Here is a 25164-nt window from a genome sequence, read left to right on the forward strand (position 1 = left end):
TACCTCCATCATTGTCTACAAGCATTTGAAAGGTTGAAAAAACAGCAAGAGAAGGCTCTGATTCAAGGTGATAGAACCAGGTAGAGTACAGTAAAATCGGGAGAAAGATATTGTAAGAAAAAAAACATAACATTGTTCATTGCAGAAGAAGTTAATCTTTTATTAAAATATTCTAAGGGAATAAAATATGGGAAAGCTCTTCTTTTGCATATTTAATCTCGGAGTGAACAGAACTCTAAAAACTTCCTGCTGAAGATAATCTTTGTGCAGAAAAAAAATGCACAGTTTATTTTTTGTTTGCATATGTAACAAGCACACTTAGCAACATTAACAAGCTTCAGCAAGCTTCACGTTTAAGATTCGGCTAATTGATATTTACTTTTATTATCTGAATATGGTTTCTGATACGAAACATTTTTAAATCTCTGAAGATAAAAATTCTTTTTTTCCCCTTCTGGTAAAATGCTGAATATGTAGTTTAAAAAACGTAATAAAAATTTTATGAAAAGGGGTTTTGATATTAGGCTTGTTTTCAAGGAATATATTGAAAGCATAGCATAAGGCTTCCTTTAAAAATTTCAATTAAGTTAAGCATATATTGTGTATCCACTAAAGCTAATATTTTTCAAGTTTAAGAATTCTCTACCTAGCCTGACAAATTCTAGTGGACAAAAACTACGTCTTATATTTTATTGTTTCTCCTACACACCCAGCATTGTCCTTAAGCATAAGTTATGGTATAAAATTCCATCAGACAATGTTGTGCGGTCGCAGCAATACTTCCTATTATGGACCAGACCATGTCTGATGCTGCTCTGAGCACATGATGTTTTCCACCCATTTACGACTCTTGAAACCTTCATGAGACATTTCTGTCTCCTGTGGAAGGGGATACTAAGGCTGGAGAAGCTAGATGCTTTGCTCAAGATAATGCAAGTGGTTAGTGGCAGGGCCAGCATTCAAATCTGAGAAATAGAATGCCAGATTTTGAGTTTTTAACAATAACACCATACTATTTTAAAGACAAAGATAAGGTGGGGCCAGAACATAAGGAGCCTTATATGCCAGGACAGTCGGTTGTCAACTGAGAACCACTGCAGGTTTCAACACAAGAAAGGGCCACGATCAAATTTCTCTTTTAAGAGGAATATTGTGTCTTTTTTTAAGGTTCAGTGAAGACGGACAGAAAAACTGCCTTTTTAGTTCCATGCACCGTTGTTTGTTTTTTTAAGATTTTATTATTTATTTGAGAAAGAGAGAGAGAGAGAGAGCGTGTACACAAGCAGGGGGAGGGAGAGGGAGAAGCAGACTCTTCAATGCGCAGACAGCCCAAGGTGGGACTCGATCCCAGGACCCAGAGATCATGACCTGAGCCCAAGGCAGCTGCTTAACCCACTGAGCCACCCAGGTGCCCCCATTCCATGCACTGTTTACTTAACATTCATCCTGGGGCTAAAATAAGCTATGCTGAAGAGAATAAACAGAGTTAATTCTATAATTCATTGGTTTTTAAACCATTTTTAAAAACCTTTGCCTCAACAATATTTCCCATGGACACTGAATATGAAAAATATATGGAACGGTTTAAAATACCTTATTCTTATGATTCTGAGAGGAAAGAGTAGTTTCTGAGAATAGCACTGATAGAAAAGTAGAAACCACGACCCACTTTCTCAATGGCTGTTCCTCTCCCTCTGCATACATCATGCCCACTGACAAGGACTTTACTCACCAGGGCAGGACAACTGCAAACTTGTCAAAGACTTCTTTCCCTTTTCTCATGGATATAGTAGAGTGGGGTTTGGAGAGGGTGGGAGGGGCCTCAGTATCACAGCTGCTTAGAGTCAGGTCAGTGGAGCTTCCATCATCTTCAATGCATGGAATTCAGCACCCAAGCAGCAAATCGGGAAGAGGGAAAGCATGGAGAAGGCACACCACACTGAAGTGCTTCACCCCCAAGGGACAAGTCCTGTCAGCTTCCATTTTATTGGTAGGACGGAGGCCCAGGGCTCCACCCTGCTGCGAAGGGCTGGCAGCTGTAATGTGGGAAGAGGAAGGATGCTGGGTGCCTATCTCTGCCACAGCAACTGCATTAGAAATTGAAATGGATTCGAAATGGCATCACTCAAGTTAAAGCAAAGAGTAAGTGGCCCCGTGAGGCATGGCTTCTAAGATGTGGAGCTAGGACTTGAACTCAGACTGTCTAACTGCAAACTCCACGCTCAGAACTGTGAGTGCCACAAGGGGAATACACTCGCTGTGTGTCCTGGCCTTTTGAGGACAGAGTAGCTGCGACAGTGATAGGTGGCCATCAATCTCTGGTCTTCACTTGGGAGCACAGGTCGACTGTTCAATAAATGTCAGTTATTTTTATTATTGTATTAGGTTTCCAATAAAAGGTAACATTTTGGAAATGATTTTAAAGGAGATGGGCCATTTGACAAATGGGAAGTTAATGTGAATGGGACTTCTTCCAAAGTCATTAGAAGGCTTTTAAAAAAGGTACAAAGACTGGAAAAATGAATGAAAGGTGACTGCGAGGGGCTCATGAGCCTGGAGTGGGAAGAAGGATTTTTGCGCTCCGCTTATTTGCTCCTTTTTACCTTCTTTTTTTTTTTAAGATTTTATTTATTTATTCATGAGGGACACACAGAGAGGCAGAGACACAGGCAGAGGGAGAAGCAGGCTCTCTGTAGGGACCCCGATGTGAGACTCGATCCCAGGACCCCAGGATCACAATCAGAGCCAAAGGCAGAGGCTCAACCACTGAGCCACCCAGGTGCCTTCCATCTTACCTTCTGAGAGGCTTCTGGCCCTTGTCCTTCCTTAACTTCAACCGTCAATCAATGTCGGTTTTATTTGATCTGGGCAAAATACTCTGATGCTTGAGCCTCAGATTCCTTATCTTTAAGAAGAGAAAGTATGAATCACATCATTTCCACAGCTCCTGCTAATGCTGTGGTTCTTCAAAATATCTGAAATTCTAGGGTCTCAGTAACTACTAATTTTTAAAAATGTTTCTTTTGCTCTCTCAGTTTTGGGCAACCTCAAGCTGTGTGTCAGATTATTTGAAGATATAAATGTTTATGTTCTGTATATGTAGGTGTTAATTGCAAGTCTGACTTTAAATAGTTTGATATAAACCTATATTATACCATTAACCTTTCTCTTTACACATTTTCATCGACTTTCTGTTTTGTTTACAGGGTGAGGTTTTCACAGTGGAATTTGGCAATGGGATCATGGAAAATCTTAGGATTTAAGGACATCCATAGGAAATATGAGTGGGAGTGTGTTTTCCTGAAGTTAATGATAACAATTTAAAAATTAGACTGACAATAATGTTAAGAAATGGCGTGCTTTATTGATGAAAGTTTCTGCGGATATTTTAATAGAAGATAAAAATTAGAAATACAATTATTTAGACCTTGGCTGTGAAAAGAAAACAGTATTTCATCTATTTTCTGTATTTAAGAAACAGAACCGTTTTATCTATTAAACTGGAGCATGCTATCATCAACCTAACACACACAAAAAGAAGTCTATAAAAACTTCAGTCATTTTCATCTCAGCATGATGACACCCCCCTGTGAGGTTTATAATTCTCAATTAAAATGAGTAATTCAATGAAAGAACAAGTCCCATGAGGGAAGATGCCAGGAAGGAATCCTAATGTTAAAGAAATATTTTCCCATGGTAAGTCTGTTATGGTTCGTGATGCTGCTAACATACCTATGCCCACAGTCTTGGATTTCATGTTAATGAGGTAGTGCTAAAAATAAATTCAAGAACAGAAATTTAAAATAGCTACTTTTGTATGACTAATCACATTGCTTTCTATTACAATCGTCCTATCTGATGAATACATCTTTTGGTTATTTATATTATTAATAGTAGTATAGGTAGTACCAGATTCATTGAAGCTATGAATTGTTCTGCTTCTGATTCCATGGGTCTTAGTTTGTGTCTGCTATCTTTCTGCCATTTTGCTAGGGTTTGCCATAAATGTCTAATTTATTCCTCAGAATAATCCTATAATGTTTGAGGAAGTGAGGTGACTTGGGGAAAGTCGCACATGTTAGGAAGTGTTCAAGATTGGAACTGAAATCTTTTGAAAGTCTCTTTCTATATAGTTGGACATTGGCCTGTTTATTTTTTACATCTTCAACTGATGGCTTTGCATAACTTGAACATTTTGAGTGCATAGGACCCGGATCAAATGTGAAGATGAGATCATGAATATCATTGGGTTACAAAGAACACTTGGAGGGACCAGCTTTACAACTAAGTAGGTAGAGTTGCAAGACTAAAGGGTCAAGCACCCTCCTTACCAGCCTGCCAGTAAGTAAATTTCTGTGGCTCTAGGTGTTCTGTAGTGGTCAAAGCCCTACAATGCAAAAGTGCTTTCTAGGACAAGGACATTATGGTCTTAGCCATTAATACCTTAGTCTGAGTTATTTTTTAGATCTTACCTCCAAATAGAGCCAAAGGGCATGGGATATAGGACAGAGGAATTACAATAGTTAATTTAGAGTCACAGACGTGGGGGATGCTTGAAAGTGAACAGCTAAGAGGACACTAAGATGGGTTTCTCTCTTGATCACTGCTAACACATATAGCATCTTTCTCCAAGTTTATAAAAGTTTTCCTATCTGAGAATAAATTATTTTTAAAAACCCCACTCATTCTAGGTGGTAGAATTACTAAAAGATACCCCCCCCCCCCACACACACACACACACTTCCCCAAATAATGTAGCCCCAAGCTAAGGCACAAGAGTTGGTGAGGAAGTCTGAGTTGGACTTCAGCTGTATGTATTCCATTTGGCAGAGTACTTTTGTGCACAACTCCTACAACCTTACTTGGCAGCTCCAGATTTCCAATTACATTGCATGAGGTCATAGGGCCCTAGAAAGGGAAAGAAAAATACGTTCATTATAGAATTGAGAACCAACTTTATTTAAGACTGAAACTTACTTTGGGGTAACTTGGTGTCAAGGAACTCTAGCAGCATTACACCACAAGAGGCTCACGGAGGCTCCACTCTATAGGGTGGGAGCTGGGATTAATGTGGAAAATATGAGATTTGACCTAGGCAGAACCATGGTTATTTAAAGATGTCAAGGTGATCTCCCTATAATACTGAGCCTAGAAAAGGTTCTAGGTGCTTTTAGTTCTTTATCAAAGGGATATCAATTATGGTGGAATTTGAGGCAATCTGTAAGGACTACTTTATAGCAGTCTATAAGGAATTCAGAATTTTTCTGGAAAGAGGATGTTATTTTAATTTCCAAGTAGGGAACCTCATGTTTCTCTTTAGACATTAGTTTTGAACCATTTAGTTAACAATAGTATATGTCAATATATTCTTTTGCTATGTTTATACTGTTAGCAGCTGTAGTCACTATGAAACTGCTATAACTTGTACTAAAATTTTTGAGGGGGATCCCTGGGTGGCGCAGTGGTTTGGCGCCTGCCTTTGGCCCAGGGCGCGATCCTGGAGTCTCGGGATCGAATCCCACGTCGGGCTCCCGGGGCATGGAGCCTGCTTCTCCCTCTGCCTGTGTCTCTGCCTCTCTCTCTCTGTGTGTGACTATCATAAATAAATAAAGAAAAAAATCTTTAAAAAAATAAAAATAAAAAATAAAATTTTTGAAAACACAGAAATACCAAGAATGAAATAGAATTGAATTTCAATCGCACTAAGAGACACAAGTCTCATCCCACTCTTGTATTGACTTCATTTGTGTCTGCCATCGTCTTCCTTCCTATTTAGTTAAAGTCAGAAGGATGTCGTCTGTGCTCAAGATGAGGAAGTGTGTGCAGACCAATATCAAGGCCAGTCCAGGCTGTGAGTCTTTGAGCTGTTTTGGTTCCTTTTCAGATTTCTTGGTCCCTGGTAGCCATACATTCTGTCCAATCTTAGCAGCACTTATCTCTGATGACCAGTTTGTTGATGATCAGTTGGTTTTTACTAAGGCCTTTGGAGAAATAACGAGGGCCAAATTCTTCGAATTGCTTTGATTCTTTCTATAAGATTCTTCAGTGATATCCTTCTTCAATGCTCTGGGAGCAAAGCGGTCAGGCTGCAAGTATGCACACAGCTTCCTTAATCTCAAGTAATTCATTTTTTCAATCTGCATCTCAGACAAATACTGAGGGCCCCTTCCTAAGAATTCTCATCAGAATTTTGACAAAGTCTGGAGTTTTGGGGTAAGTCTGAGTGGTTATGTATTGAAATACATGGGTTGGTGGTAGAGGGTAGAAGGAAGGGGGGAATGGGGACGGGTGGGATGTTTAGACTAAAAGGGCTTGGGGGAAGAGTGAGAATATTTTTAATTTTCATTGTTCCCTGGCATCAGGACCGTTTGCAGATAAAAAGGCCAAAATAAGCATGAATTTTGTTTTAATTAACTCTCTAAGATTTGTCTACCATTTAGTTGCCCCCTCCCACCCTCATCTGTTATTTTGTTCACTTTAAGGCCATAAATATTATTAATCCACAGAGATTTCTTTCTGCTTCCCTTAGTTAATTAAAGATACACTAGAATTTATCTTGTGCTACCACCAGGAGGGCACAAAAAGTGAAATATTATATTGCTAGATAGTTCATTCATTAGCATAAAATAATCAGTGAGATTGTGTATTGGAGTTTCAAATACCTTCACCAGACTTTCTTTTAAAGGACAGATGTAATCAGTCAATGGAAGAAAATAGAAAGAGAAAGAGGGGAGAAGGGAGTAGCAAATTAAGGAGATAGGCAACCCTGAACGCACACGTTACTTTTTTAGAGATAGTTTCACTTCATTCCAGCCTGGGAAAGAGCTGTAATAACTCCCTGCCCACATATCATTAGTAAGAGACACAATGGCCAAGTCTTCCTTCATCTGTTTCAAGCTGTGTCATTCAGTCTAGAGAAGGGGGGGGGGGGCACCAGGGCAGCTGTCAAAAAAAAAACCTCACTAAAATGATCATTCTTATATTTTACTTACTTTATTTTATATTAATGGTTTTATTACAAAAAGAAACTATGATGTAAACTTCATGTATCATTCACTTACAACATTTTAGACCAAACCAAGCAGAACCCAACACTAGACAGCTCCACTATTTATATTCCTCTAAGGGTAGCTCATCCTGCCCTCTTTTTCCACCCTCAGTGTTTTTCTTCCTTCAGGGAGAGATTCTATATCAGTGTTTCATTTCTCCTCTGGGTGGACTTAAAGGCCAGACACATTGATTATTAATCATTATATTGGGGTTTCTCTCCTTTCTTGACCAATGACACAATCTGCAGAGCATGATAGGTACACTGTAACTGACATCTGTACTGAAAGAAAAAAAAATCAGGTTATGGCATATATATCTGCACTAATAAAAAAAGCCATCCTTCAAATCCTCCTTTTGTAAGTCTTACTAAAAAGACCACTGTGTTACAAATGCATAGGCACTGAGCCATAAATCCAGTAACAGAGACATATCTAAAAGCCCATTTTGGGACATTCTTTACTTGGACTCTTGGGACACTCCAGGCTTAACAAGAGTCACATTTTTTTCTAGGTTGTGCTGCTGATGAATACCAGGGAGAAAACTTGAAACATATGGGATTTTCCGCCCCTATTAGCTGGCTGTGCTATTTTACTTCATCTATTTTGGTGTATATCTTTATTTGTGTAAATGTCTCCACTTAACATCATTGGCCATTCATGCTTTATAAAACTCATTGGCTTTCTGGTGTCTGGGCATATATGAAGTGTATTTGTGACTATTAGTTTATCGTTTTCTGTGACAGGGCATGAAATTTCACGAGGTAAAGAATAGGAGAAATCTAGTGTAATAGTTAAAAGCATGGATTTTTATTTAAGGTGCCAAGGTCTGAATCATGGCAGTCGGCCTCCCTATATGTCTTTGGGAAAGTTATTTCACCCCTAAGAAGTTCAGGTTTCCCAGCTGTGGAATGGAAGTAATAATAATACAAACCTGGGACGCCTGGGTGGCTCAGTGGTTAAGCATCTGCCTCCCACTCAGTGCATGATCCTGGAGTTCCAGGATCGAGTCCCACATCGGACTTCCTCCATGGAGCCTGCTTCTCTCTCTGCCTGTGTCTCTACCTCACTCTGTCTCTGTGTCTCTCATGAGTAAATAAATAAAATCTTTAAAAAAGTAATAATACAAACCTAAAGCTCAGGACCTACATTTAACTCAGGGACCGCCTCATCGTGAGTCCTCAATAAGTGAGGACATTATCACTACTATTGTCAGAATGGCCAAATCAGGATACCCGGTAAACAAGGTGTCTGTATATCTTTAAATAATTACACTGAACCCAAAGGCATACACCAATGTTATCCTGAATCCAATGGGACATGTGGTCAACCCTTATGCAGACTATAGACAATCCCAGTATCAGCATGAGGAAATTCAATATTGAATTACTAATTTCGATACAATGTTGAGAGGCACTAATGGCAAGCATAGTAAGAAACCAAGGGAGGAAGGATTTTGTTACTGTTCTTGTTGCTTATTTTCTTTTCCCTTTTTTTTTTTTTTTTGTTGTTGTTGTTGTTGTTGAAACCTGTTTGCAGTGTTGGAGAGAAGGGTTTGTAGTCATACCTTTTAGCTTTGCCCATGTGTCCTCACATACAAGGGTAGTCTCTCCTTTGGTCACACCATCTCTGACTGTAAAGGACAATATGGATTTATGCTTAGTGACCTCTTGCAAGTTTTCTTTCTTTGCTGCAAAATTATGGGGAGCAACAACTTGATTTATTCCATTAGTTTTGAACTGTGCTGCCAATAAGTAAATTGGCTCATGGTAATCACAGTATTCACTTCAATTAAATGATCATCAATTGAGTTATTTGCCTTTTTGCATGTAATTTATTATGGTCTACTTTTCTCTTTCAATTAAAAAGTTGAAGTGTATAATTTACCTGTTTCTGGGGATTGCAAATAAGGGAACTAGAATTCTAAAATGATTATCTTAAAGATTTAACAATTAGAAATGTTTATGTTTCTTTATAGTTTGCCGACAATACATGATTAGGAAATTATTTTGTTGTATGCAATCAAAAACAATTATTTCCTTATGCAAAATCCACCTCAGGAAAAGAGAGATGAAACAGATGAGAAAACACATTTTACCTAATGATTTTCTTTCAGGAAAAATATTGCTATCATGATCCTTTTTAATTAAATAAGAATTTAGCACTTTTGCGTGTGTGTTCTTAATGTCAGACTCTTTGGTTATCACACTTACACCTCTGTTATTAATGTTAGCCATGGTTTGCAGATGAGGAAAAGCTAGTTATCAATGAATAATTCAGATTCCATAACTGTCAGACCTCATTATTTTAAATAGGGCCTGGTAGTTCCAGTTGTAACCAGCTAATTGCCTCGTTTAAACTTAAACTGTTAGACTATTCCACATAATTCTGATTTTAAAAAACTTTAAATACATTTAAAATTGCTGTAGTACACGGAGCAATTTGCCTTAAATCAATCTAGAAGAACAAAAGGCATTCTGCTTGTGATGTCTTCAAATAAGAATTAAAATTTATTTTAATTGAATCCACTAGCTGTCATGAAATGCTCACTTAACATAGCATGAACAAAATGTTTTTAATTTATAAAAAAAAAAAAAATAGAGTGGGAAGCTGGAGACCGAACAATTCGGTTTAAAATTTGATCTCTTTTGTTTCAACATATTGCCAAATAAAAGTCCAGGACCAAATTGAATGTGATGGAAGGGATCACTGAAAGTTACTGCCTTTGCTTCCTAAATCTCTGTCACTCTGAAAACTAAAACAACTGTAACTTTACTGGTGACTTAAAAATAAATAAATAAATAAATAAATAAATACATAAATACATAAATACATAAATAAATAAATAAACCTGTAAAGCTAGTGTGGTGGCTAGAGAGGTTGAGTGGCTCATTTCTTCCATTCAGAGAAGCTGTTCAGGTTAGGAGACCTCCTCTGGGGGCCACACCTTCAGATCTGCCTCCGTGTCCACGCCAATGTGGAACCTGCCAGCTGCTCCCAGCCACCAGGAGCATAGAGGAGGGACAAGTAGGAGGAGCAGGCCGTTCCTGCAGCAAGCGCACCCAGGATGCCCATCCTCTCTCTGGGACCTTCCTCAGCTGGGCTGAAACTCTCAACTGTGCTCCTCCCATTAACCCTCCTTCCTTCCCTCTGTTCTTTTCCAGAGGTCAGAACTGTGCTCTGCTCTGCTCCCCGGACCTGTCCTGCTTGGTTTCCCCCTTCTCACCCATGTGCAAGCTCCCCTGGAAAGCCCTAGAACATACAGGTCTGTCATAGTGTTTGCTTCTTGCAGGACCTGCAGTGACACAGCAAGAATTCTACAGTTTCTTCAGGTCTAATTAAACAGTTCTCTTCACAAACCTCATCCCTTTCACTTGGCTTTGATCATCTTTGGAGATGGTGAGGTTTGACAGGAATGGCTCTCCCAGTGATGGAGATCTTTATATTGTGGTTGAGGCCTGCGTAGAATCACATTTTGTTTCTTTATTCAGGCCAAACAACCCTACCTGTGGTGAGTCTCCCGTAACCTGAATATACATATTTTCCATTTCCTGAGTCTTCTCTAGGTTCTTAATGTATCCCAGCATGAACACACAAGGGCTGAGCATGCATCTAGAGTACTCTTACCTAAACACTTTATCTTAAAATCTCACTTAACCCTTCTTTCAGTGGGGTCACTGCCTCCAGGAAAAATAAATTTGTTTCTATCCCAGGTCTACAAAGCTTTGTTACTTTGATGTTAATTCTACCTTTATTTTATAAATTCTGATTAGAAGCAATGTGGTTGCTTAACGTAAAAACTGTGGTTGATTATGCTCTAACGGGGAGGGGGGAGATCTTGCAACGAGTTTAAAAAATCAGCAAAGCGTTATTGTGATGACTTACATCATAGTTCAGTAACTACAATTTCAGTTCTTCTTGAAAATATTCGTTAAAGGTTTATGCCCACAATCATGGTTGTGTGACTGTAGAAACGCATTTTATAGCAAGGGGGAAGAAATGTTTTTACGGTCGTGACTTACTATCCACGGATCCTGTCTCTTGTGTTGGGAGTGTTGGGAGGCCTCTACAGCCTCCAACATATAAACAAAGATGGGAGAAGGGCCATGGTGTGGAAGTTACATGGGCATTTGGAAATAATATACTGAGGTTTTAGTTAAGTTTAAAAGGTGCTTTTAAAAAAAATAAAAGGTGCTTTAAATTTTTACTATCACGGTGTCCACAACGTTCTGTTGTACTTATGAAAAGAATGAAATTTGGAGGTCCATATTCGCATAGTTTAATTTTAATGCCACCATCTACTAGCTTTGACACGTGGGTTCATCATGGATGTTCCCTGGGTCTGTTTCCTCACCTATGTCACATTTGAGGGCCACTCCCAGCCCTACAAGTTGAGCAAGTGCGCTGCACCCCCACACCCTTTAAAAGAAATGTTTTCCAGGTATTTGAAGGGAACATCTTTGTTTACTTTTCCAATATAAATCCGTATTGGAGGGAACAACGCATAGGATTGTCCAAATTTAATATCTTTTTCTGAAAAGAGGTGAAACATGAACTTATTTTCCTCTGATTCAAAAGTAGGGTAGTTTTTATTTCCTTAGTTTTTTCACAGATAAGTGTTCCACCCCAGACTACCTTTGTATCGTTAGCACCATACTAAGGTTTCAGAAAGTTACGGATTATTTTCCTTCTCTCAATTTACATGTAAGAACTTCTGAAATATTAACACATTCTGGAAGGTTCGTTCCCCTGTATTACCATGCGATTTCTGAGCAGGATTAGTTTTTGTCTGCTCTGTAACATTCTGAAAGTATAATAGGCTACTGTGAAATAATATAGTAAATATTTCCTCTTCATGAATTCTCATATTCTGACAGGTTTTTCCCCCCAGAAAACCCAGAAGATGAAATGCAGACATACACAATTAATGTCAGTTACAGTTCATAGAAGCACATGCTTTCCTTCCATTGCAATAACTGAACATTTAGGAACTGAAGGGTTTACCATCTGTGAGCTATGTGTCGGCTTAGCTGTCTGAGATCAAGCTTCGTGTTTTAAATATTGTGCTCTGAGGAAAGCCCACCTCAGTCTCTGAATGCCGTGCTGTGGCCACCCTCAGATACCACAGTAAGAGGAAGACCTTGCTTGTCCATCTTAAAACTTTAGCACTGGCTCTACTCCTCACCCGTGACATGGGTCTTTAGTGAAGTTAACCATTATATTTAGTAATGTTCTGAATTCTACCAAAAAAAAATGAGCACCGATGTACCACATTTAGAATTTTTAGATAATTACATAAATAGGACCATAAAGATTGCAAATGTCATACTTAAAATTGATTCCTTCTACACTGAGGTTTAGAATCCTATTGGATAGTAAACACTTTCTTATTAAGCATTTATTTCAGTTAATTTTGTTGCAAACTAATAAAAATAGGTGCCTTGGGTTTTTCTTTGTTTTAAAAGATTCCATTAAAATTTAAATTCTTAAAGCCATTATTATAATGTAAATTTGTTTTAGTAGATAAAGACTTTGATTTGCCATAAGCCAGATTTGCCAGAAAGGAAGAAATTAGTTTATTGAGTAAGTATTTGGGTAGAGTGGTGTTTTGGGTTGTGTTATACATTTTGTCTTCTACTTAGCGTTGAGAAAGATTTGATAACCTAAGACAAGATTCAGAGAATTAAATAGTATCTGTACACATAAATCGTATTTAAGTCACATATTCCTTAAAAGTACTGGAGCCTGGTAGAGGTGAGAATCCAAAGGCATACCTTGCTTTCTATTGTGCAAATTTGGAATGTGAAAAATTGGAATATTTTCAAAGGCCAAGATTGGAAGTATGGTCACTGTTAACACCTGTTCTATAGGGGGACAGATTCCTTTCTAGGATTATGATATTGCAATGGGTAGAAAGTTCCAAAAAGAAAGTAAATATAGTTTCCTAAGGATTAGTAAGACTTTCAATGTATACTGAGTGCTTCTAACATATGGTACAGATGGATTGCAAGCTACACCTGGGTGATTGACTAGTTCTAGCATTTGGTGTTTATGTTGTGATTTTAAAATAGCCATTCATTAGTCTGCTCTGTGTGTGTGTGTGTGTTTAAGGTGTTTAAGAAAAATATTATTTTACAATTTCACAGAATATGGAGAATACTATATCATAGAAAATTTAAGAGCACAAATCACTGCTAGTTGTTAGTCACTGATTCTTAATACCTACTTAGTCAACATGAGGAACAGATGGCTTGTGGGAATATCTTTTTTCTTCTGCAGTGTTCTAAAATGGAGAACTTATACTTCAACTTTTTAAATAAAAATTCTAATCCCAAAAAACCTCTAGCAGCAATAACTATGTATTCAAAGGTACATGCTAAGGAGTGGTTAATTGTAGCAGAAAAGAAGGTTATTCGACAGTCAGCCTTATCTAGCATTTGTGATCTTCGCCTCTGCAACTTAAACCCCATATTTTCAGTTCTGAAATTTTTGCTCACTTGGAAATAAACTGAACTTTTTAAAATGAAATAATTAAAGTTGATTTAATAATTCATCATTAACATAAGATATTAATACATATTAGTTACATTCAAATTAACAGAATAACCAATGATCTGCTATGGGCACATATAAGCCCTTTAAACCTGAGCTGTATCACTCAGGAGTGCTCATGTTTAGCAATAGGATAGATATTCCTTCAGAAAAAAAGAACTGTGCAATTTGCCCACATGTAAAGCAAACCCCAAACATCACATCATTTATCCATACACATTTCAATCTCTATCCATAAAATATCAGAACTTTTTTTACATAAGATAACGGCATTATCATATGTAAAAATCCAAGATAATTCTCAATGTTACTAGTTATCCACTCAGTGCACAAATTCCCCTCATTGTCACATACCCATTTTTTCAGTTGGTTTGTTCAAATCGGAAATCAAACAAGTTCTGAACATTGCATTTGGTTCGTATGTTTCAAGGAACTTCAAATCAATAGTTTCTTCTTGCTCTTTTTATTGTAATTTGTAAATGGAAGTCACTAGAATTTCCTATACACTGTATATTGTATCTCTGTATTATTATTTAACATAATTCTTTGTCCCAATTTGATGAGATACAAGTTTGAATTTTTACAATGAAGCTGTACAACTGGGGCAGTATATACATCAGGCAGCACATATTATTACCTCTTTTGGGGGGATTTTAGTTGGCCATTGGATTTAGATATTATCAATCTGATAAATCTATTATGAAGTCTCTGTTCACCTTTACAGTTAAAGATTTCCATAGCCATGGTTGATCATTGCCTCCATCCAACGGTTCATTCAGGGATTATGCCTATTTTTGTTCTCTAAAAATTCTATAAAAAGCTCTATTTTGGTTCATACAATATGTACATTGCGGAGATCACAGCTATGTAAGTGGGAGGATGATGACAGTTTGTAACGTTTTGTTCTTCCTGGAGGATGGGAGAAAACAAGCATTTCATTAATGTGTGTGTGATTTCAATTAATCAATACTGTAAATGCAGCTGTTTTCCAATATAAATGACGGTGGAGTCAACATTCCTGAAAATACTAATGTGACTCCTGCTACCATGGAGGAAGTAGCTTATTTTAATTATAAATCTTGATTCCTACTCTAGGGCTAAGTATACTGACTCCTTGGTGCATTTAGCACCATTGCTCATCCATTCTACCTTCTGATTCTCATGGCAATTCTATGCCATCAACAAGGAAAGTATCATTTCTTCTGTTTTACAGATGTGGAAACCGAGGTCAGGAGAGTCTAAATCACTTTCCACTCTCATCCAATGAGAATGGAACTGGGATCAGATCTTGGGTTCCCGGTTCAAAATCCAGTATTGTGGGTTTTTTTTGTTGTTGTTTTTTGTTTGTTTGTTTGTTTGTTTGTTTTTGTTTGTTTTTAAAATCATATCATACCTGAGTTATCTCTAGTTTCAGGCTGCCAGGTCATTTGTTTAAATTCAGTAATACAAGGCAGCCTGGTTGGCTCAGTGGTTTAGCGCCACCTTCAGCCCGGGGCATGATCCTGGAGTCCTGGAATCGAGTGCCACGTCAGGCTTCCTGCATGGAGCCTGTTTCTCCCTCTGCCTGTGTCTCTGCCTCTCTCTCTCTGTGTCTCTCATGAATAAATAAATAAAATCTTAAAAAAAATTCAGTAATACATATGTATAAGCCATTAAATTAGTATAAAACTGATACATACTTCATATGAACAAGTAGATATTAAATAATACACATAAACTTAGAAGTTGCTTTTAATAATTTCCATGGGACCATTAAAAAGTAGTACCTTGGGATCCCTGGGTGACGCAGCGGTTTGGCGCCTGCCTTTGGCCCAGGGCGCGATCCTGGAGACCCGGGATCGAATCCCACGTCGGGCTCCCGGTGCATGGAGCCTGCTTCTCCCTCTGCCTGTGTCTCTGCCTCTCTCTCTCTCTGTGACTATCATAAATAAAAAATAAAAATTAAAAAATTAAAAAAAAGTAGTACCTTTCTGCCAATTTTCATTTTTTGTTGTGATTTTTGTTGCATTAACACATTCTCAAAACTTCTGAATTTCTAATATGTGAGAGATGCAGAGAATAAGACATTTTATCTCCATTGGAGGACTTCATGGTATGGTGCAAGACAAGAAGATAAACCAGTAATTATAGCATAGGTTAGGAAGATGATGGGTTTTAACTTTCAACCATTGACAATTTTAAAGATTTTGTAAATTTATTTATTTATATATAGAGAGAGAGATTGGGAGCCGACGTGGGACTCGACGTGGGAGGGAGTCCCATGCAGGGAGCCGACGTGGGACTCGATCCCGGGTCTAACCATTGACAATTTTGATTTGACCCTAAATTTCTGTCTCTCTTATTACTGTCAGTATATCAAATGAACAAATGTAACTTGCTCAAAACACATAAGATACATTTTACAAATACAGCCAGGGGCTTTTGTTTAAGCAATCCTACTTGTTTTTAGGTGTCAGACATGGCTAATCACTGCTTTGAAATTTTCTTCGGGTCTTTCCACCTGAAGAAATAGTCTTCTCTTGTTGGTTTGAAAGGTTCACTCTCAGGTAACTGTTGTGTCTGAGCATGGCCTTACCATTGGCCCTGTCACCAAAATAGGCAGATCCAACTGTCGGAGCAGAGTTCAAGGCTAGCTTTCCACAAGTCCAAGCTATCAGTTTATACTTGGCTCAAAGAGTTTGGGACACATTTCAAATCTAGTAGGTATGAGTGTCTGTTTCTGGGGCCCAGTTCCTACAAATCTCTGATAATAGTTGATTCCCAAAGTAATGGATAAAAGCAAAATTCTCGAGGGTTTCCTCAGACACTAGAGATTTATTTGAATGACTTGGATGACATGTTTTCCTAAAACAAACAAACAAACAAAAAAACAAACAAAAACAGCTAAGTTATCCACCCAGAGGAAAACCACATTTTTGTCTAGAGAAACCAATAAGACACAACACTAAATGATATCATGAAAGAAAAGTGAGGGAAAACAATAATACAGACATACTATGAATACTAACATACTGAATTAGGTGAATTTTAATGTTATACGTGCCTGGCCTAATGCTTGCAGTGATGAGATGAAGATTTTGGTCTTGGAGATGCTCTTAAGCAGATTGGAAAACCGTCTATGAGATACGTTATTTTCCTTGGTGTCTTTATCACTGACCCCTAACTTTTGTGTTGTACATGAGCAAAATTTTTAATCAGTGGAAAACCCAAGACTCTTCCTAGTCTCTAAATCACAGAAATTTTATGGAAGTGTCTTTAGATCTCTAAAACATCTTACCATTGTTTCCTGGTATGTACTAACATATATATGTACACACGTACACACACACACACACACACACACATATACCACCCCTCAATATATATTTATTAAACACTTTATTACCACTTCTTAGAAGAGAATGCCAAATTTCAGAAGCTAACTACCTTAGATATCTGAGCAAGTTTTAGGTATTGAGTATTTCTGACTCAAAAGCCAAAGTTTTCATCTGTTTCTTAATTTCAAAAGGCAAATGTTATCCTTCTACAGCAGATATAGTGATTTTCCCTGAGAAAACTTTAGTTCACCTGGTGACTGATATAAATGATGAATTTGCTGAGTCATGTTGTTCTATTTGTTTAATGTGGGTACACCAGATGGAAGTGTTGAAGTAGGATAAATGAGATGTAAATACCATGAAAACAGCATGTATGCCTGGCTAGGGAGATATAGTGAGCACATTTTGATAAGAGGTTTCCATGATTCCCTTCCCAGTAGCTCCTTAGGAATGTTCTGATACTGGAGTTTAATGATTTCCCTAGGAACAAAAAATTAGATCAAAAGAATATTTTGCATTGGCTTTACATTTTCTTTTTCAAATTTTGTGAGGAAAAGAACAATTTGAGTATCATTTTCTTTTTGGATAGGTTGTGGCACCTTGGTACTTTTTATTCTAATGTGAAAAAATCGTAGATACATAGGCATAGGTAGCTGGAAGACCTTTACATACCAACTTTCTTTTGAGGAAGGCCATTATTAAGACTATAAAGCTTTTTACTGTCCTTCATTTTTTATCTCCAGAAAGCATTTATTGGCACATTCACAGTGCTCAGAATTTTATACCAGGCAAGGTGGGCAATAATGAAAGAAGATGAAGGCTGAGTTCACAACTGGAGGAGTTATAGAAAGCTACCTAGGGGCAGCCTGGGTAGCTCAGCAGTTTAGCGCTGCCTTCAGCTTAGGGCGTGATCTTGGAGTCCTGGAATCGAGTCCCACATCGGGCTCCCTGCATGGAGCCTGCTTCTCCCTCTGCCTGTGTCTCTGCCTCTCTCTCTGTCTCTCATGGATAAATAAATAAATCTTAAAAAAAAAAAAAGGAAAAAAAATAAAACTACCTAATGTGTGTGTACTCATGACTGTGCACCATAAACTTCTAAATATCCCTACAGCAGGATCCAGACTTTTCCACTCAGTTTAGGTACTCTGTGGATACTCTGAGCAGGGAATGGATTTGCTTCTTTTTCCCTCAACACAGCAGAATCAAGGGCACAGCTCCATGTACTACGCAAGTTTCGCTAAAATCCAGCTGGAGGATCCTTTACAAATTGTTATTATTTGGCTTCATGGTCCCATTTATTACCATGGAGGTTGAAGCTTTTGCCATATTGATGTACATTTTCCTAAGTGGTAGGAATTTGAAAATATCTGTCTTCAATAAACCACAAGAAGTGTATTGTCCACTGTGATCTTTTTGAAGCACACAATAAGAAGTATATTTTTCATTGTGATATGTTTTTGTAACCACCTAAGTATATTTTGTATTGTGAGCCATTACACACACACAGACACACACACACACACGCACACACACCACTAACACAAAAGTTTCAAAAAAATACTATGTGCACTGGACTCCAACATTTTCTTTACTTGCTTGTCTTATTTTAATTTATATTCCTGCTCTTTTGGAGATTATTTTAAATATACTAGCTGCTACTTAGTGAATTTATTTCATAACCTGCTTATGCATCTGGATTTATTGATTGAATAACTTTGTGCTAAAGAATTTGCAGAATTGGAAAAATTACATAAATAATCTTCAAGTAGAATCTATTTGATGTTCATAAGAAAACAAGAAAACTTATATGCTCAAGTAAAGAGTCATTAATTTAGAAATTAATTAGGTGTGGTCAGATACAATTTGTAGTTTGAATCATGTTTTCCCTGTGCCACATCTCCAATGTCTAACATGGTTACTCTAGTTACTCTAGGAGTTTATAAATGATGCATTGAATTTGGTTAAAACCAGTAATGTGGTTATAGAAATGGATAAAAGTCAAAGATGAGAAACTAGAATGGAGAAAGAATCCAAATAACTTGGGTACTTTTTATATGTTTGACTTTAAAAAAGAAACAGAGTAGCAAGATTATATGATTTTTGTGGATTTAATTTGGAGAGTAAAGGTAAGATTTTGAAAGAAATATTAAGTTTTTAGGAGTACATGGCTGTGCCTAGTGTTTGATAGTTAGATTCTTCAGGAGAATGGACATTAGGGATCATCCAAAGTCCAAACTCTTTCCCAATTTAAGATTTCCTTTTGTTGTATCCTCATATGTTAGCATACTTTTTGTAGTATCCATCTTTCCATAAAACATTCTAGTAAAAGGAGAATGCACTTGAATAAGCAGTCTGGTCTGTTGTTCATTATCTTGAATTACTGTAGGGTTCTTCTCTTTCTCTAACTGAAATCTGACTCCTTGTTATATCCACTTCTTTTCCTTGGTCTGCCTTCTACCATAATATAAAAAGTTCTTTGCTTCATTTATACAGTAGCCCTGATCACCTCTTGGCCATGTACTTTCAATATTCCTCAATGTCCCTGAAACTCAAAGTTAAAAGTGTTAACAAGGCTGACAATGTTAAAAAGAAACTGAGGTTATGAAAGGGAATGAAGCATTGAATAATCACAGAACTAATGCCCAGTTCTTCAAAATGTTGTGGGCAGTTTTTCATGGTTATCAAATCAGGACCTCTAGTGTTTCTAAAACTATGCATATTGTTGACTTCATAAACCAGTTTCAACAAAGTAATATTTATTGAGAACCCTTATGGAAAATGGTTCTGTGTTAATTGAAGGTATAACATATTTTTAATGGTTTCTTTGCATGTGGGAACCACTTCTTCCCAAACGATTAGAGAGCTCTTAAGCACATTTGCATTAATATCATCATTTGTCTAAAAGTTTACTGAAAAAGCTGAGCTCCTCCTAAAAAGAGATGATCTCACGTTTGAAGAAAAATATGTTTCCCCATTAAAGTGACATAGTTTACTTAGCTGTGTTTTTTCCCTTAAGCAGTAGTCTGCACGGTGGAGTCATCTTTGACCCAAAATATTCACCTCAAGATTTTCTATAATATAATCCTTAGTAATAAAGCATTAGGCAGAGTAGCTAAATGCAATTTTAGAAAATAGTATTGGAAAATTTCCAATAATTTTTAGGCAAAGGATACTGGAAGTGTTCACTCTAATTCTCAGAGATATGCATTAATCACAGGCTTATGTATTTTTAAAGTATAAATCATTTTTTAAAACTATACATCATTTGTATATAGAATTCCAATAATCTGAAACATATGAAATTTTGAAAGCTCACAATCTACTAAACCCTAGCGATTTTCAAGGAGCATTTGAAAGACTAATGATGGGTAACAAATGTACAAATGTCACTAATCCTCATTATAATGCAGTCATAAAAATATATAAAATCACAAATATACAATAAAAGAAACAAAGATATTGAGTTTTACAATCTCTGGTCTTTCTAAATCTCTTGTAATAGTTTCTAATCAATAATAAAGTATATAAATTACACATATATGTGTTTTCTTTTTGGTTCTCCAGCCTTTAGTCAATCTAATTATGGCAATCTCAAACAGGCATACTGCTAAGAACCAGAAAAGTGAGGGGTACTGCATTGTGGCAAAGGTGGTAGAAAATGAGCTTGTTCCTTTAAAAAAGATTTAAAAGTGTGTTGAAGATCCCAGACTGCATGCCCCAGAAAATGACTGAAGGCTATGAAAGAAAGTATAAACAATGTACATTCATTCAAAAAATCATAAATGATGAAGGAAAACAAATAAATGCTTAGAATCAGGACAAATAATCTTGAAAAAAAAAATTAGAGGACCTAAGTTTTCAACAAAATAAACAGGCAGGAAGATTGTGTGTATGTGAAGTTACAGTGTTAGAAGGAGAAAATATTCAGGCCTAATAGTGACTTTAACAGAAATGGAGAAAAAGAATTAAGGTAGAAGACTGGTAGCTGAACAGCTGAAGAAGCACTTTGCAGAGGCCAGTACCTTCTATTCATGTTGAGTTAGATGCAGTTGTTGATATTTAGCCATGTGTACTTACAAACACAGCCATTTCAAATAGCTTCCTAGTTCAAAAAGTTTCCTTATCTGAGCTCTAAGAACTACCGGTAGTAGGAAAGCTGGCTCTTGTGTCCCAAGGCAAAACTATTGAAGAGCAAGGCCTAGTGGTTAATCATAAGAATTTACATCCGAATTAGGCTTTTTAGGTGACTTTCTAATGTACCCTACAGTTTAATAGCCATCATTTGTCCACCATTCATGGCTGAGAAATAGTCCTAGTACTTCCTTTTGTACTTGATCCTCTGGCTTGACCCTGTGGATTCCTAACCCTAGGTAGCCAAGCTTGGGAGCTGACTAGTAGTTATGATTTATTTTCGAACAAATCAAAAGCAATAAGCTCTGCCCAGACATGGCAAAATGGTAATCAACAGAACCAATTATTTTCTTTTTTTCAGCAATTTTAGCCATAAATATAGAAAAATAATCAATTAGTGGAAGATATATTTATTTATTTATTTATTTATTTATTTATTTATTTATTTATTTATTTATTTATATAAACATAGTGGAGAGGTATACAAGTCATACAGAGAGTGTTTAAGAATCAAGAATGTCTACTTCTGAGAAACACTCACATTTTTGGAATTTCGAGAGCTACCATCCAGCTAGAGCTGCATTTGGAGTTCAAGAACACTTTTGTATTCCTAAACTTGGTAATACGATGGAACTTCTTACTTTTCATTGTGTATCCTTAAATTTCTAATTTATGAAGTGACTGAAATGGGCACTGTTCACTTCAACCATAAAAGCAATTGAACGTCAGTGTGAAGTCCAGACCAAGATTTTAAAGAAAAGTGAAATGCTTTAATTTTAGAATAAGAAGGAAGGAAAGCCAAGAACTGGTTATTTGAGTGTCTAATCAGCCCTAACTAACTGAGTTTGATATACCTTTTGAAATAAGATTAAATAATATGAACTTTCATCTCTTTCCTCCCCACTACCAATCTAAAATCTCAAGAAAAATGTCCTGTTATCCTGCTTGTTAAATTAAAATTAGTCTACATGGCCCCAACTTCCCTTGAACTTGGAAGCAAAATCTCCAGTAATGAGGTCAGAATTTTGAGTGATATTCTTAGCCCATTGCTTTAAATGGTCAGAATCATTGTGATTAGGATTCCAGTTTTCCTTGGTTGCAAGTGAAAATGTTTAAGCACCAAGTACTATGCATGGTAGTGAAGAGAGTCTTATTTTAGGGGACACATTGAGAACATATTAATGATTTTGGCTGAAAAACCAGCATTGAGGGAATTTTGCAAGGGATAATATCACAGACATGCATACACAGTATTTCTTGAGAACTAAAATGTTTTACTTATTTTATTTTATGGCCTTTAAAGGCCATAATTTTCCAATGTGGCACCTCTAATTAATTTTCAAGAGTTAGTCCAGAATCTACCAATGTGCGATAATATCTGGGCTTTCCTTGATATTCCAAACTTCTTATACTTTCTGTAAGAAACCTTCATCTCTCAACTTTTTTAACGGCACTATTCTGTTGTTTATGAATTTTGGAAACTTCAGAGGGATTAAAATCCATAATAACTTAAAATAATTGTCACTACCCTAGTTTAAATGGCATCTCTTGATCACTAGATTTTTGTAAATGGTTTCTGCTTCTATTCTTGTTTACTACAAAACATTTTTTTTACCAAACAGCCAGAATGGATTTTTGAAGTTATAAGCTGATTTTGTCACACACACACACACACACACACACACACACACACACATTTCTCACATAAGCTACTTAAATCCATTAATGGTTATCTACAACTTTGAGAATAAAATACGAACTTCTCCTTGGAACCATCTCTCCATCTTATGCAACTGACCCACACTCCCTGAGCTCTAGCTTGATCTCAGCCCTAGAATTTTGCACTGATTTGCGTTGTACTTGCCCTAGGAGAGCCCTAACTTGGATCTTCCTGTAGCTGACTGTGGCCTCAGCCCAAAGACCTCCTCAGAAACTTTTTCTCTGACCAATCCATATAAAGTGGCTTTCCTTAGCTACTCTCTTTCACATCAGACCAAGCTTAACAAACTTTGTTCTCCTTCCTCAGGCCCAGCTGCCAAATGCATTCTTTTGGTTTGTGCATTGATTTCTCTTCCAAGTATGTGGTCCTGGATCGCAAGTCTGCTTTTACTCAATGGCTGTAATATGAATCACAGCAACCGTCTGCTGAAAACATTGCTTTCCTCGTTTTCTTCAGAGGGGTGGTGGGCCTGGTAGGGTCTCTGTACAAGTGGATACTACAGCATGATTCTGAGGAAGAAGTTAAAAATCATTAATGGTTGGATTTTAAAAATACAAGCCTACATGAGAAAGTCAGTGTCATATGTGCTTTCTGAAACGCAATTATATTCTTTAAATTGATATTCCCAAGTAGGAATTTATCTGGAGGAACTACCACAGACAATAATACTACAGACAAATGTGTAAAGATCTATGAATATAGAGCTCAGTGCAGGGGGCTGCTTAAAGATCTATCCATAGTCATTAGTTCAGTAAATTATGAGACACCTACACAAAGAAATAAAATGTAATTCTTTAAGTGTAGGGTGTACATATATATATTCATATTGACATGGAAAATATTTTTACAAAATGTTGTTTCAGGGAAGAGTGGGTTGCAAAACAGCATGTATAGAGGGGAACTATTTATTTAAATTACTTACTATATATTAATAAGGACATTTTCATATTGAACTGCATATCCTCATAGATATTCAACGGAATTCTGTTAGTGGTTGGTTGTGTCCAGATTGTGCAATTTTTACTTTCTTCTCTATACCTTTCTCTAGTGATTTATTTTACAACTAGTATGTAGTTTTGTGGTTAAAAAAAAAGTGAAACAAATAACTATAGAAGAAAAAATACTGTTACAAACTGCAAGATGGGGATATATATAAGTGTGAGAAAACATGGAGGACTGCGTGGCCACGTGATTTTAACTATGCCAACATATACAAGAAGAAAAAATGTGAAGGACTGGCACAAAAGCAATAATTGTGTTGGGATTATAGGATTAAGACTAAACATTCATATACTGCTTAAAACTTTTAGTAATGCTGCATTATTTCTATAATTGCTAATATTTTGAAAGACTAATCTACATGTACCTATTGATCACTTAGCAGAATTTGGGAATTCATACAAGTGTTGTGGGCTGGGGACTTGGACAAAAAACGGTTGGAATATTAAAATATGCTATTATTTACATATTATATATTTATATGCATTTATATACACACATATATACGCATCACCATGAATTGCCATGAAATATATGCATTACCATGACATAAAGTGCAATAAAACTACAGTATTTGAAGTCTGCAGAGAAGTAAAGTCAGTTCTGAATTCTACTCTAGTATGTCTACACATAGGTAGAGTTTTATCTTGAGGACCACTTTATACTTTGTAGACCGAGGAATTTCAGAAAGAATATAGACTTCAAAGCTTCAGTTCATGCTACATTGGCAGAAGCACTTCCTCTCCTACTTGGTTCACCACTTTGAACTATATTAGTAACTAATCTAGTCACCTTGCAGGATCTAATGTGGGGCATATATGCCACAGATAATTCTTGGTACTCTAGAAGAACTTTGATCTTGTGCTGCCTTTTTTAGTAACTAAAAGAATACTTGGGAGTGAATCTAGTGGAAATGTTTCTATACAGAACAACTGTTTCAGAAAATATTCTATGTGGCTATGATGTATGTTTTTTTTTTTCCTCTGGCTTTAATGTAAGAGCAATTTCAATTTTGTACCTCGGTATATATTCTATATCTACTAGTTCATTCATATTCTTTACATCTCTGAAGAGTACATGTAATCATCGCTGTATAAGGTATCAGTAACACTGAGGTTGGCATCAATAATTAAAAGTGATTTTAAAACAGATTGTAAGCATATAAACCTATTCAGTTCCAATTTTTGTCTTTTGGAACTGAAACTCAGATGTCCACCAATCACTTTATAAATCAGTGAGTGTTTGCTTTTATTGCTTATAATGTGAATGAATGAAACTTTAGAGAGCCTACACAATGTTGGATAAACAGCACATCACTTATATTGCTTTCATGGATCTTTTAAATAAGCCATTGCATTTTAAACAATAACAAATTTTTCTCCTCCTCCATTATTCCTAC

The 25164-nt window shown here is 36.7% G+C and overlaps 1 long non-coding RNA gene across 3 annotated transcripts in view; it reads left to right on the forward strand.

The window, feature by feature from the left end:
• The window catches only part of LOC144304840 (uncharacterized), a 261780-nt gene that overhangs the window by 133445 nt on the left and 103171 nt on the right, over window positions 1-25164 (forward strand). For all 3 annotated transcript variants that reach the window (XR_013371829.1, XR_013371828.1, XR_013371830.1), the window contains one exon: window positions 10211-10311. This is a non-coding gene — a long non-coding RNA (uncharacterized LOC144304840). The remainder of the gene's footprint in view (window positions 1-10210; window positions 10312-25164) is intronic.

This window comes from Canis aureus, chromosome 34, assembly GCF_053574225.1.
Source record: "Canis aureus isolate CA01 chromosome 34, VMU_Caureus_v.1.0, whole genome shotgun sequence".
Taxonomy (NCBI): Eukaryota; Metazoa; Chordata; class Mammalia; order Carnivora; family Canidae; genus Canis; species Canis aureus.